The sequence below is a fragment of the Lactuca virosa genome, chromosome 2 (assembly GCF_052849685.1).
Source record: "Lactuca virosa cultivar CGN04683 chromosome 2, Lactuca_virosa_CGN04683_v6, whole genome shotgun sequence".
NCBI lineage: Eukaryota > Viridiplantae > Streptophyta > Magnoliopsida > Asterales > Asteraceae > Lactuca > Lactuca virosa.
This window is the reverse complement of record NC_136427.1, coordinates 198,631,931-198,645,793: the sequence shown is the minus strand read 5'-3', so window position 1 is coordinate 198,645,793 and position 13,863 is coordinate 198,631,931.

Here is a 13,863-nt window from a genome sequence, read left to right as displayed (position 1 = left end):
AACCAAAAGTCTCACTTTTATTAAAGCCATTAAAAGAACACAAGAGTTAAAAAAATGAAGAGTCTTCATTTTTATTACTCAATTAATTCATAAGTTATAAGAAATGAAAAGTTTTGGAAGTTTACAAAACTTGCCCTCAAGTTTTGGAACATGTAAAGTCTTGATTAAAACTTTAGTTCCAACCCTTAGAATTTTAAAAGTTAAAATCCAACCCTTATACTTTATAATATTATAAGTTACTAATATATATATGTATAACGTCAAGTCGTCTTATCGTTAGTACGCCTCATTCACGAAGCCGGTCTATAAGGGGGGTATAAGGTTGTTGCCTATAAAATGGCAACTTAATGGGTGTCCACTCTCACCCACCGCTTCCTTGATCGGTGGAGGGTCGTTAGCCGAACGGGTAGGACAAGGACTTATAAATTCTCATTAAAAGTATGATGAATATTATAAAGTAACTAAATTCTTTTATTAAATTCCCAATCTTAGTTACTTTAGGAAAATGTGAATAAGGTGCTAATCCATGAAATTACACTTTACACTTTGTTTAAGTCGTTGGTGGAGCGTGTGTGGTTAACCGTCACACTAACTTGGACTTAACAAGGTAGGTAAAGGGTGACTTAAGGTTTACCATGGCATCGGTGGAGCGTGTGTGGTTTACCGGCACATCGATTGAGTGATAAACCTTGAGGGTACCAAGTGATTTGCATGGTTACTTCACACCTCGTTTTGTGATCCTCGATATCCCAGTCACAAAACTTGGAGGGCACACTCGAGATTGAAACATGCCTTTGAAAAGTTCATTGAATCTCAAAAGAATCTAGGAATTTCTAAGAACCAATTAAAAACCTAATATTTATATTTCGTTTTTCATGGTGGAAATTGGTGAATCGTCATTCACCTACCTTTCAAATATGATATAGCTTGGATTACGGCATACCTCTTCTAAGTTATAATATATTGTGATTGGATCCTAGCCTTAATATTACATTTGGGTGTTTTATTAAGGACTCTCTTAATATCTAAACTAATCTTGTTCTCTTCTTTCAGATGTCTTCAAACAATGCTGCTTCTGGCTCTAATCCTAATGGCTCCTTTACGGCATTCCTCTTCTTACATGCAGCTGGTAACAATTATTCAGGTAACAAATATTCATTCGAGAATATCCATTCCAAATTCATAAAGTTTATTCGGTATAGACTCTATTATGAATTGTTTCCAGAACCCTGTGGAAGTCAGGAACCGATTCGATCAGAACTAGGATAACCTTGTCTTTCAGCTTTCAGCTTATCTCCACTGCTATAGACTTATTCCCATCTAATCTTTGTACCTTTTTAGCAAAGATGCCTCCTCGCAGATCAAACAGACGCACTACTCCGATAACTCCAACACCTCCTCCACAAATCGATACGACAGCTCTAAATGCTGCAGTAGCTGCGGCTGTGGCAACACCCATGGCTCAATATCATCCTACCAGTTCCAGCGGAGGTGGAACACCTATTCATTCTACTCAAGGTGAGGTCCCTGTGCGCTCGATAGAGTGCTCCTACAAGGACTTCACCAACTACAAACCCCTTTCCTTTAATGGGAATGGTGGAGTCATCGCTCTGATGCGATTGTTCGAGAAAACAGATTCGGTCTTCGAAATCTGTTCGTGCCCAGAAGGGAGCAAAGTGAAGTTTGCTGCCTGCACCTTCTCTGACAAAGCCCTAACATGGTGGAACAGCCATGTTAAGTCACTGACCCTATCAGTGGCTAACTCAATAGGTTGGGAGAACCTAAAAGAGTTAATGCTGGAAGAATACTGTCCGAGGGGCGAAGTTCAAAAGCTGGAACAAGAACTATGGGAGCTCACTAGGGTCGGCTCAGACATAGTGACCTACACTGACCAGTTCAGCGACCTAGCAGCGCTATGCCCCGGGATGGTTACCCCGGAGAGCAAGAAGATAGAAAGATACATCTGGGGTTTGACTGCTCCGACCCAAGGAGATGTGTTGTCTTCTAACCCAGCCACATTCGATAGCGCCAAACGCCTGACCCAGCGACTCATCGACCATGGAGTCTGCCATGGTGGGGAAGTCCTCGTTCCCGAGCCATTAAGGGGAAAGGACTATAATCAGAAGTCGGGGAACAAGAGGAAGAAGAAGCGAAAAATACAAGACACCCCGCAAGAGCAACAAGTGAGTACTATGTACGCCGCTACAACACCTGCTGCTCCAGCACCTGCCAGTCGATATGCTGGAACCCTCCCGAAGTGTGGAAAGTGCAACTATCACCACACCGGAGTATGCCAGGAAATGCAGTGTCTGAACTGCCACAGAAAGGGACACACAGTCCGTTTCTGCAGGACACGGGCTCAACCGATCTCCCAAGTCCCCGGAGCTAAAGAAAACCAAGCCTGTTATGGCTGTGGTGAGACTGGACACTATTAGAGGGACTGCCCGATAACAAAGAACTCAGGAGCGGATGGACGAATTCTGATGATCACCGCAGGGGAATCTACCCCGGAATCGTCGACGAGCAGCGGTACGTTTTCGAAATAGTAATTACTTTGAAAATTAATTTATATTCATATAAGATTAAAACTTGGGGAAAACACTTAAAAAGTAATTATAATAACTCACATATTGAAATAGATCACAGTATTCAAGAGAACTAAAAGATCCATTTAGAGAAGCTATGATGGCGTAGCATATACATCATGGTTGTGAACAACTAAGAGGCTGCAGGCTTAGAGTGAGTGATTCCGCCTTAATCCTTGTTTCTTATTTGGTAGAGGATTTGAGGCAGAGTTACTCAGTCGACTGTCTTATTCATCTTAAATATTCATAACTTGTATATGACAGGCGATCGTAGTGGTACCGAGGAGGATCATGATATAAAGTATCTTCACCAGTTAATCAAAGCACTCTCATTTGTATGTATGCGCACATAGCGGTACGATACGTAGGAGTGTTAACATCAAAGGGAACACAGAAAGCCCTGGATCGTTTACAAAGAGTACATTGTCGAACACACTAGGAGTACATTATCGAATACACTGGGGATACATCATCGTATAACAGACGTTTCTTTGAAATCGGCCAAAACCTTGTTCAGTAAAGAGTCCGTTTCTACCATTCGTCATGAATTGGCGTGGTCCTCACCATACTAAGTTCATATGTTTCTATCGCCATGAATTGGCGTGGTCCTCACCATACTAAGTTCAAGTTCTCGAAACCTTCGTCATTCGTATCGACAGTCCGACCTAAACCTCAGTTTTATCTTTCGTATTCTAAACCCCGAAGTACTCGTGCGAAGGGTACTTTGATCTCCGAAGCCTTACCGTCAGATGTCCGCAGTCCGTCACGAAATACCACTCGTCTAGCAGACCAAGTTCAAGCACAGAGGCTAAGGACGAATACAGCCCACCTATCACTATTCAGTGTATACACGAGGGTGGTATATAATTATGATTACGCAGATTTAGTATGTGTGTTTCCGCCCTATCTCCTGTTCCTTGTTTGGTTGTGGACCTGGGGCAGAGTCGCACATCCAACCGTCATACTAATCCTAACTATATACAACTTGTATACATGAGGTAATGATAGATGGACCAAGTATGAAATCCTATCATGAACACCAGGGCAAAGTTTCCAGGTGTACGAGTGGGTATTCTGCAAATCAGAGGAGCGCCCCAGTAGTGCTGTAAGAAAGCTAATTTCGGGACGAAATTCCATCTAACGGGGGGATGATTTGACAACCCGAAATTTTTTTGCTTTGAAAGCTCAGTCAGTCAACTCAACTCAGTGTCAGACTCACTCCTGCTATCGTTTAGCACAATTTAGAGTCTGTTTGAGTGTTCTGAGCCTAGTACATTCAAGTAATGAGTGTTAGGAAATACCTGTTAGCTTCACTGTAAAACCTTTAATTAACCAACTTGGGATTAAAGGCTACTTTAGACTCCCCGAGGTGTATTGTACATTTAATACTACGTGGAGTCTGTATTTTATTACTTTATAGCCAGCAGTGTCACTGCTGAGGTAAAATATTATTTTCCCTATTACATTTACTTTGTGATCTTCTCACATAATCATTAATGTATAAACTATATTTAGTTAATGATAGTCTCACTCAGAAAAATACACACTCATACAAGAAACAAACATACATAACATTTGATGCCTTGGTAGAAAGCTACGCTTAGTAGAGGGGACCATAATGCTAACCTTATGATTCCTTAATGTATACATCAAAGGATATATATATATATATATATATATATATATATATATATATATATATATATATATATATCAATAGGATCCGACATGTAATAGGATGTGTACTCTCCGCTTCATTTCCTCTTCCTTGTTTGGTTGTGGGCTTGGAATAAATTCACACAATCTATTTTCTATTCGATTCTAGATATATATATATATATGTTTAGTATAAATTAAGTCATCATAAGGGTACCAGGTATGAGTCAAGTCATAGGACACAGAGTCAATGCACAGTTTTCTAGTACAGAACATACTTTCCAAGTTAGAACTTTTGGTATACAAAACTTGAAACTTACCAGTTAAGGGTTTAATCCATTTTATTAAACTAGTATAAACTTAAAGGACCTTAGGTGACTAACTCTATAATACTTTAGTTTATACATCATGGGTATATATCATTAATACCCAATAGGTAGTTGGATGTGTGCTTTCCGCCTTACTTCCTGTTCCTTGTTTGGTTGTGGGCTTAGGGCAGATTCACCCAATTAACTCTCTATACGATATTAGATCATATATAGCCAGTATAAACTAAGTGATTATTGTGGTCACCATTTTATTATAAGAAATAAGGGTTTTCTTAAAGAATCTTTTCATTAAATATAAAGAAACCATTACAATTAACTCCATGAGTAACAAGTGAACACACCATAGTAATATACAACAATGATCTAACAAACAATGGGATGTGTGCTATCCGCCTTACTCCCTATTCCTTGTTTGGTTGTGAGCTTAGGGCAGATGCGCACAGTCGATTGCTTGTTTAATCTGAGTTTTATATCACTTGTATCCATTTAGTACTCATAGAAAGGATTGTAGGATCATTTTTACGTATCTTTCATCAAAGTAGGAAATATAGGATTTCCTAAGAGGAACAAGCGAACTTTTCTAAACAGAACTTACAACTTACTACATTTTTCAACTACATTTTCAACAACATTTTACAACAACTTTCTACAACTTACTTACATCAATAAAATCTTATGAACTCACCAGCTTAATTGCTGATCAACTCTTTCAAATAACTTGTATTCTCAGGAGCCTAGTAGCCAGGTACTCGTGCTGGGATTCAGAAGATGGAGCAGTATAGCTTCAAGTCTTGTTTGTTATCTGCTTATGTATTCTATGTTTTGTGAACACACACTTTGTAAACACTTTCTTTCTAATGAAATGGTTGTTCATTACTTTGATTACTATGATGCATGTCTTGTGATACTAAACATGACGTCCTCCACCCCAGAACGTTTCCGCCATTCTGGTTTTGGGGTGTGACAGAGGGTCTACGAGAGGTAGTCCGAACCCCAAGTGGGGGAGAACTGATTGTTTATGGCGAGGGCACCAGATATGGATCATGGTTTTGTTCGGCTGCAAGGGCTCGACAGTATATTCAGCACGGGTGTACGGGTTATTTAGCTTACGTGGTGGATACGCGGGTCAGGGATCAGGTTTCAGTATCAGAAGTACCTGTAGTCAGAGAGTTTGCTGACGTGTTTCCGAAAGAGTTACCCGGAGTGCCTCCGAAGAGGCAGGTCAAGTTCAGGATCGACCTAGTGCTAGGCGCGGCCCCTATCGCCAAGGCGTCGTATCGGTTGGCACCACCAGATATGCAGGAGCTGTCATCACAGCTGCAGGAACTGCTGGGCAAGCAGTTCATTCGTCCGAGCAGTTCTCATAGGGGAGCGTTGATTCTCTTCGTCAGGAAGAAGGATGGTTCACACCGAATGTGCATTGACTACCGGGAGTTGAACAAGTTAATGGTGAAAAACCGTTATCCACTCCCGAGGATAGATGATCTTTTCGATCAGTTGCAGGGAGCATCTTGGTTCTCCAAGATAGACCAGAGGTCCGGGTACCATCAGGTCAGGGTTAGGGAGGAGGACGTGGAGAAGACCGCGTTCCGGACTCATTATGGACACTACGAGTTCGTGGTGATGCCGTTTGGGCTCACCAACGCGCCAACAATATTTATGGACCTGATAAATCGGATCTGCATACCGATGCTCGATCGCTTGGTCATATTGTTCATAGACGATATCTTGGTGTATTCCAAGACCCAATAGCAGCATGAGGAGCATCTGCTGGAGTTATTGGGAGCTCTTAGGCGAGAACGACTTTATGCCAAGTTCTCGAAATGCGAGTTTTGGTTACGAGAGGTCCAGTTCCTGGGACATCTCGTTAACTAGGAGGGGATTTTGGTCGATCCGGCCAAAATCAAGGCGGTGATGCAGTGTGAGGTTCCGAAATCTCCCTCAAACATCAGGACCTTTTTGGAATTGGCAGGGTACTACCGGAGATTCATACAGGATTTCTCCAAGATTGCAGTACCTCTCACTCGTCTGACGAGGAAGGGGTGGATTTTCGGTGGGGCCCCGAGCAGCAGAGGGCGTTCGACACCCTCAGACAGCGACTATGCGAGGCTCCAGTCTTGACTCTTCTGGAGGGAGTTGAGGATTTTGTGGTGTTCTGTGATGCATCCATCACGGGACTGGGAGCGGTCCTCATGCAGAGAGGACGGGTGATAGCGTATGCATCTCGGCAGTTGAAGTCGCATGTGACGAGATACCCTACTCATGATATGGAGTTGGGAGCGGTGGTATTCTCTCTCAAGATTTAGAGACACTACCTCTATGGGGTCCGTTGTATCATCTGCACGGACCACAAGAGCTTGAGACACATCATGGATCAGCCGAACCTGAACATGAGACAACGCAGGTGCCTGGACGTAGTCAAGGACTATGATTGTGAGATCCTTTACCACCCAGGTAAAGTGAATGTGGTTGCGGACGCTCTGAGCCGCAAGTCAGCTTGTGGGCTTGATCAGGATTTCTGTGGATTCTCCACTTCTGGGCTTGATCAGGGAAGACCAGGCAGATGGTATACGTCAGGAGAATTGGAAGCTGGAGAGGATTAGGGGTGAGAACACCCGGTTTGTTGAGGATAGTCAGGGATTATTGACCCGTTGCGGTCGGGTCTGGGTTCCGATGTCCGGTGGAGTCAGACAGACTATATTGGAGGAGGCTCATAAGTCTCACTTCTCTATTCACCCGGGGGCCACCAAGATGTACCGGGACTTGCGATTGAGTTACTGGTGGCCGTGCATGAAGCGAGAAATCGCTTGGTATGTGGAGAGGTGCTTGACGTGCAGGATGGTCAAGGCCGAGCACCAGAGGCCGCATGGCAAGCTGCAGCCTCTGGAGATTCCCATGTGTAAATGGGAGCAGATCACGATGGACTTCATCATCAAGCTGCCGAGAACGGCGAAGGGGTTCGACACTATTTGGGTCATCGTGGATCGATTGACCAAGAGTGCTCATTTTCTGCCCATTCGGGAGATCTCATCGGCCGAGAAGTTGGCCTACGTATACATACGCGAGATTGTCGCTCGCCATGGGGTTCCGGTCTCTATCGTCTCAGACCGTGATGTTCGGTTTACCTCCCGATTTTGGCAGAAGTTCCACGAGGAACTGGGCATACGGCTGCATCTCAGTACAGCCTATCATCCGTAGACGGATGGCCAGAGTGAGCAGACCATACAGACTCTTGAGGGTATGTTGAGAGCCTATGTTATTGACTTCGGTGGGAGCTGGGACTCCTACCTACCCCTCGCAGAGTTCTCCTACAACAACAATTTTCACTCCAACATTGATGCTCCACCTTATGAGCTGTTGTATGGGCGGAGATGTCGCAGCCCAGTCTGTGGGGCGAGGTGGGTCACAGGGTGATGGGTCGGTCTGAGGTAGTCCTTCAGACTATCGAGATTATTTAGTAGATTAGACAGTGGTTGCAGACCGCACAGAGTCGGCAAAAGAGCTACGCCGACCGGCGACGATCTGAGTTGGAGTTTCAGGTTGGTGACATGGTACTCCTGAAGGTCTCACCCTAGAAGGGTGTGATCCGCTTCAGAAGAGGTGGAAATTGGGTCCGCGATACATTGGACCGTTCAGGATCATTGCCAGAGTTGGCAAGGTGGCATATAGACTAGAGCTGCCAGAGGAGCTCAGTCAGATCCACAGTACTTTTCATGTTTCACAGTTGCGAAAGTGCATTTTGGATATAACTTTATAGTTTTATATCCATCTCAGAAGATCTACTCGACGAGTTGGTGCCTCGACTCGTCGAGTAGGGACACGTTTGGCCACGTGGCTTAAGTGACCAACTCGACGAGTCGGTGAACCCGACTCGACAAGTTGGAGCTGGAATGAGAAACCCTAATCGTCGGGGTTTTGCACCCTATTTAAGGGTCACTTTCCCCCTTAGCCTCCCTTACAGCCCCTTGTGAGTCCAGAAACCCTAAATCGCTGCTTACACTTCATTTTGGTGTGATATTAAGCTTGGAAGGTGGATTGTGGTGGGAAGAGCTTAAAGTACAAGAAGTTGGAGCAAAGAGAGGCTGTGGATCCGAGTTCTACTTCATCTCAACATCATTTTGAAGGTAAAAAGTTGTTACCTTGGCTCTCCATTAGCTTTGTATGACTATCTATTATTGCATGCTAGCATATGATATTATGTGCACATGTTTGTTAGGATTGGTATTGGGTTGAGGCAGGTCCTACTTTGTGTTGTAGGCCAAGACACCCAGGGCGGACCGGATAGACTGAAGACCCGGTTAAGGCATACTAGTCAGGCCGAAGACCCGACAAGCGGTCCGGATAGGCTGAAGGCCCCGAGAGGGCGGTCCAGACGTTCCGATGGCTCGGAGAGCGGTCCAGATAGACTGATGGCCTGCGAGGCGGTCCAGTCAGACTGATGGCTCATTATGCATGTTGTATTTGTTATATGATATGGTTATACCTGTATGGTGTTGGTATTTTAGGGGAACTCACTATGCTTCGGGCTTACAGTTGTTGATTTTGTTTCAGGTATTTCTGACGATCGCACGAAGGCGGAGGCGTGATCGTACACCTCCTATGATTTTTATGATTTGGTTTTGGGAAACTCTGACATTGGATATTTTGGAAACAAGTTTGTAATAATCAACTAGTTTGGAATTGTTTTTAAAAGTTTAAATTTGGTGCGATTTTTATGGTTGTTACATTCTCAAAATATTCACATGGTAACTGTAACGTCCCAAAAATCAAGGTAAAATTTTTCATTTTTAAATCAATAGAAATCATTGTTTCCAGACAAAACCCAAATCAAAACCAAATGTTTACAAGACATTGTTCTCAAAAGTAGAAATCATATATCAGAGTGTCCCAAATCAGTATCATCAAAACCAAGAGGATGTGAACGATCACGCATTTGCTTTCCCACGATCATGTGAAGTACCTGAAATATAAAACCGAAACTGTAAGCCAAAGGTTAGTGAGTTCCGCCAAAGTACCACACCCAATCAAACAAATATAAATAATATATAATGGGTCTACAACGTCCCGATTGAATTAACCTGGCCCATAACCTCCCGGTTGGATTGCCTTACATATAACATATTGGGTCTACAACCTCCCGTTTGGATTACCCTGGCCCACAACCTCCCGATTGGATTGCCCTGGCCCATAATCTCCCGATTGGATTGCATCGGGTTTGTTGGCTTACAACACAAGTACAGTGAGGAAAAACTCACATCTCAGTCTGAAAACATCGTTGAACGGGACACTGCTCTGAATATCAGCCCTACCAGTCATCTATTTATCAAATAGTGACCAAACACAACTACAATTCAAAATACCCAAAATGCCCTTAGGTCAAACTTGGTCAAATTCAACGGTCAAAAGTCAAAATCAAAGTCAACCTAGTTAGCCGCCACGTCGTGGCCTTCCTTGGCCACGTCGTGGCTATAAACCAACAAACAAGCGGGTCTCGACCTAGTCGTCATGTCGTGGTGACGGGTCTGGGCAACTCAAACCATTAAGTCATTTTCCTTCAACCACAAAAGCTCCAAGGCTTAGATCTGGTCCTTCCCATGGTCATGATGGATAAAGTTTCCAACTTTATCCCTCAAAACCCATCAATAAGTCACAGTCCCAACCATAACCACTAATAGTAACTTAATGCATCAAGACTCTCATTAAGCACCCAATCCTTGGAGTTGCACCTCCAAAGTTTCCAGAAGGATTTCATACTCCTAAAGGGCCTTAGAAATCGTGGCTTTATGGTCTTGCATGTCCAAAGCATGCCCTTTCCATATTAGGTCAAAAACTAGAGTTTAATGACCAAATCTCCATGCAAGTCATCAAAACTCGATAATAATTCAGATCCAAGACACAAAATGCTCTATATGAGTTGGAGATTCATAAAATTGCAAACTTTATGATATCCAACTACTTAAATCCATCAAAACATGGAAAAAGGGGGACAAAATCAAGAGATCTAGCAACATGGTAAGAAAAAGGTTGAATCTTGGACACTCACCAAGGTCCGGCAGATATGATATATGAATAAATGATGCTTGCCAAGCAACCACCTCACCAAGAGCTTCCTTCTCCTTCAAAAATCACCAAAAAGCACCAAGAATGAGCTCACAACTTCAAAGGAGGCTAGGGTTAGGGTTTCTGAGGTTGGGAGGAAGATGGAGGCTGAAACCCTAGCCTTAATGTTCTTTATATAGCGTCCAAAGCCTGAAATTAGGGTGTTCATTAAAACACCTGCCACGTCGTGGTTCCCCGAGGCCACATCGTGTTTGGGCATTTAAATCTCTTGATCCAAAACGTTACGCCATGTCGTGGTGATGCTCCACCACGGCGTGGTCACCCAATTTAAAAGTTAAAACATAAAAATCAATTTATACCTGGACTGGATGTTACAGTATCAGATTGGATACCCCTCAGGTATCTTTTAAAAAAAAACCCTATTGCGTGCCCTGTGCCTGCGGCTTCATCTTTTAACCATGGTCGATTCTGACTTCCTTCTTCCATATGTCACTCTCATTCTTATGATTACAATAAAACTTACCTCAGCAAATTATCTCTTGTGGCATAACCAAGTGGAGACTCTTCTCGCTTCTCAAGATCTGTTTGGCTACCTGGATGGTTCTAAGCCTATGCAATTATGCTATCAAATCTCTAACGTTGATGGTCATTATGTTTCTGATTACCCCGATCGTTATGCTCACTCATCCACTTTATCCCCGCAAGCCCATATGGCTTCAACTTTTAATGTTATGAATATTCAGTCAACGGATGCATCAGATTGGTATATGGATTCTGGTGCGTCTTCACATACGACTTTAGACACTTCTCAACTTGATTCAGCGACCCCGTATAATGTTAAGAATCAAGTTTATGTTGGTAATGGTAATTGCTTATCTATTTCTCACATTGGATCGCATTCCATTACTCGTGATTTATTATTATGGGATGTCTTAGTTGTTCCCCAGATTAACAAAAACATGTTATCTATTAGTAGACTAACTCAAGATCTTCTAGTTACTATTTTGTTTGATGACATTTCATTTGTTATTCAGCACAAGAAAACAGGGATGATCGTGGGAAGAGGTCGACGTGAACTTGGTCTATATTCTGGAACAAGGTGATGTTGCTTTCATTAGTGTTCTTCAAAACCGACGTCTTCGTGCTTCTTTTGAACTTTGGCATGCCCATTTGGGTCATGTTGCTTATGATATTTTTACGTTGCTTAATAAATAAGAACTTATATCTGCTACTTCTCACTTGTCCAAACTAACACTTTGTTAGTCTTGCTAATTGTCCAAGAGTAAGCAGTTGCCTTTTCGTAATAATGATAAACGTGCTTTTCATGTATTGGATGTCGTTCATTGTGACTTTTGGGGTGCTACACCTGTTTCGTCTAAACATGGTTATCATAATTATGTCATTTTTGTTGATGATTTCTCCCGCTTCACGTGGTTTTATCCTATGCTCCAAAAATCAGATTTTTGATATATTTCAACGATTTCATGCACTTGTTGAAAATCAGTTTTCGGTTAAAATCAAGGTTTTTCAAATAGATGGTGGATTCGACTTTACCTCTAAATCATTCTAGGAACATTTAATGAAATGTGGTATTCATCATCAGATGTCGTGTCTTTACACTCTCGATCAGAATGGTAAAGAATATCAAAATATCACAGAAACTGGTTTTGCTTGGCGTTTCATGGTTATGTTCCACTTACTCATGATGTGACTCCATAGTAAGAGATGACATAAAGCACTTTGGTAAGATTTCAAAGCAGTGTCACATTTTGGAGTCTCTACTTCAAGAAACCTAAATCAAAACAATGAATTGTAAATGCTAAAATCGAGATTAACATGTTTAAAGTGCAAGTCTTCAATTCGTCTGGGTTAACATCGAATACAAAGAAGAAAAACTATAGGTTAAAATCAATAGGTAAGGAAAACTATAAATAGAGAGATTGACAATATGGTGATTTGGTAATCAAGACGAAAATCCCGGTCATTTGAAACCTAATTTCTTGGCATGATTTTGGAAAGTGTTAATTGTTTCCATCTTTCTACAAAATCGTGAATGAGAGAAGATAGTGTTTTCAAATTTGTTCCGATCAATTTTTGATAGGCAATCCCTGGTTTGTAGCTAAAATGTCAATTCAAAATATAATGAGAGATATCACACGGATTGTCATACACCAAATTTCTTTGATTTCAATTTTTGGGCGGGAATTAATATAATACATGACACGTGTAATTTTTAGAATTTGTGTGAAAAAGTGTAAATTATGAGAAAAAGACATGTGTCATAAGCAACTATTATTTTATTAGTATAGATAGATTTCGCAAAACATACGAAACATTTTGCAAAATATCTAAATAATCTCTAAAAATTATCAAAACAAAGCCGAATTTTAAAATTTTACCATGATTTAAAATTTTTGTAATATAAATATGTAAATAATCTCTACAAAAATATCACTTCATGAAATATCTTCAATTTGGCCAAATGAGAAAACAAGTAAATATTCAAATGATATTTAGATTAAATTTCAAAACATATTTACCAAAGGACTTAAATGATTTCACAAATTTAAAAATATATTTACTAAAGGACTTAAAATGATTTTGTAAAAGATAACATTACTAAACTAGCCATAATTTTTAATTATTTATTCCTTTTTAGTCAAATATTAGCATTTATCCTTAACAGTCACTAAAACCGTAGGTTTCTTAAAAAAACCTATGGTCAACGTAGCAAAAAAAAAATTAACTACTCTTTCGGGTAATGAGTTACTGTTTTGTGGGCCGTCTACTCTTTTGGGGTCCGTCGGCCCATATTAGATAACGTTTTTGTTTTCAGATTAGGTCATTTTGTGTAATTTTTAAGGAAGTTAGATTACTATTTTCTCTCAATGGAGTCTTGAAAGAACAACAATGTATCTTTCGATTCTAGCTGTAATTTTAGTGTATTCTTGATTAGGGCTACCTTATATACATATAGTTTTTTTTTAAAAGAAAAAAAAATGAAACCGTAGACTTCAAACGAAATCTACAGTGTACAAGTAGACATGTAACATCCATAAATTTCACGCCAAATTCAAACTTTTTAAATCATAAATAAAAGTCAAATAGTATTGTTTACAAAATGTTTTCAAATCAATATCCATCAGAGTGTCCCAAAATCATAACATAAGGATGAGGAGCGGTACGGTCACGCCTTCGCCTTGCCACGATCTCCTGAAGTACCTGGAACAATA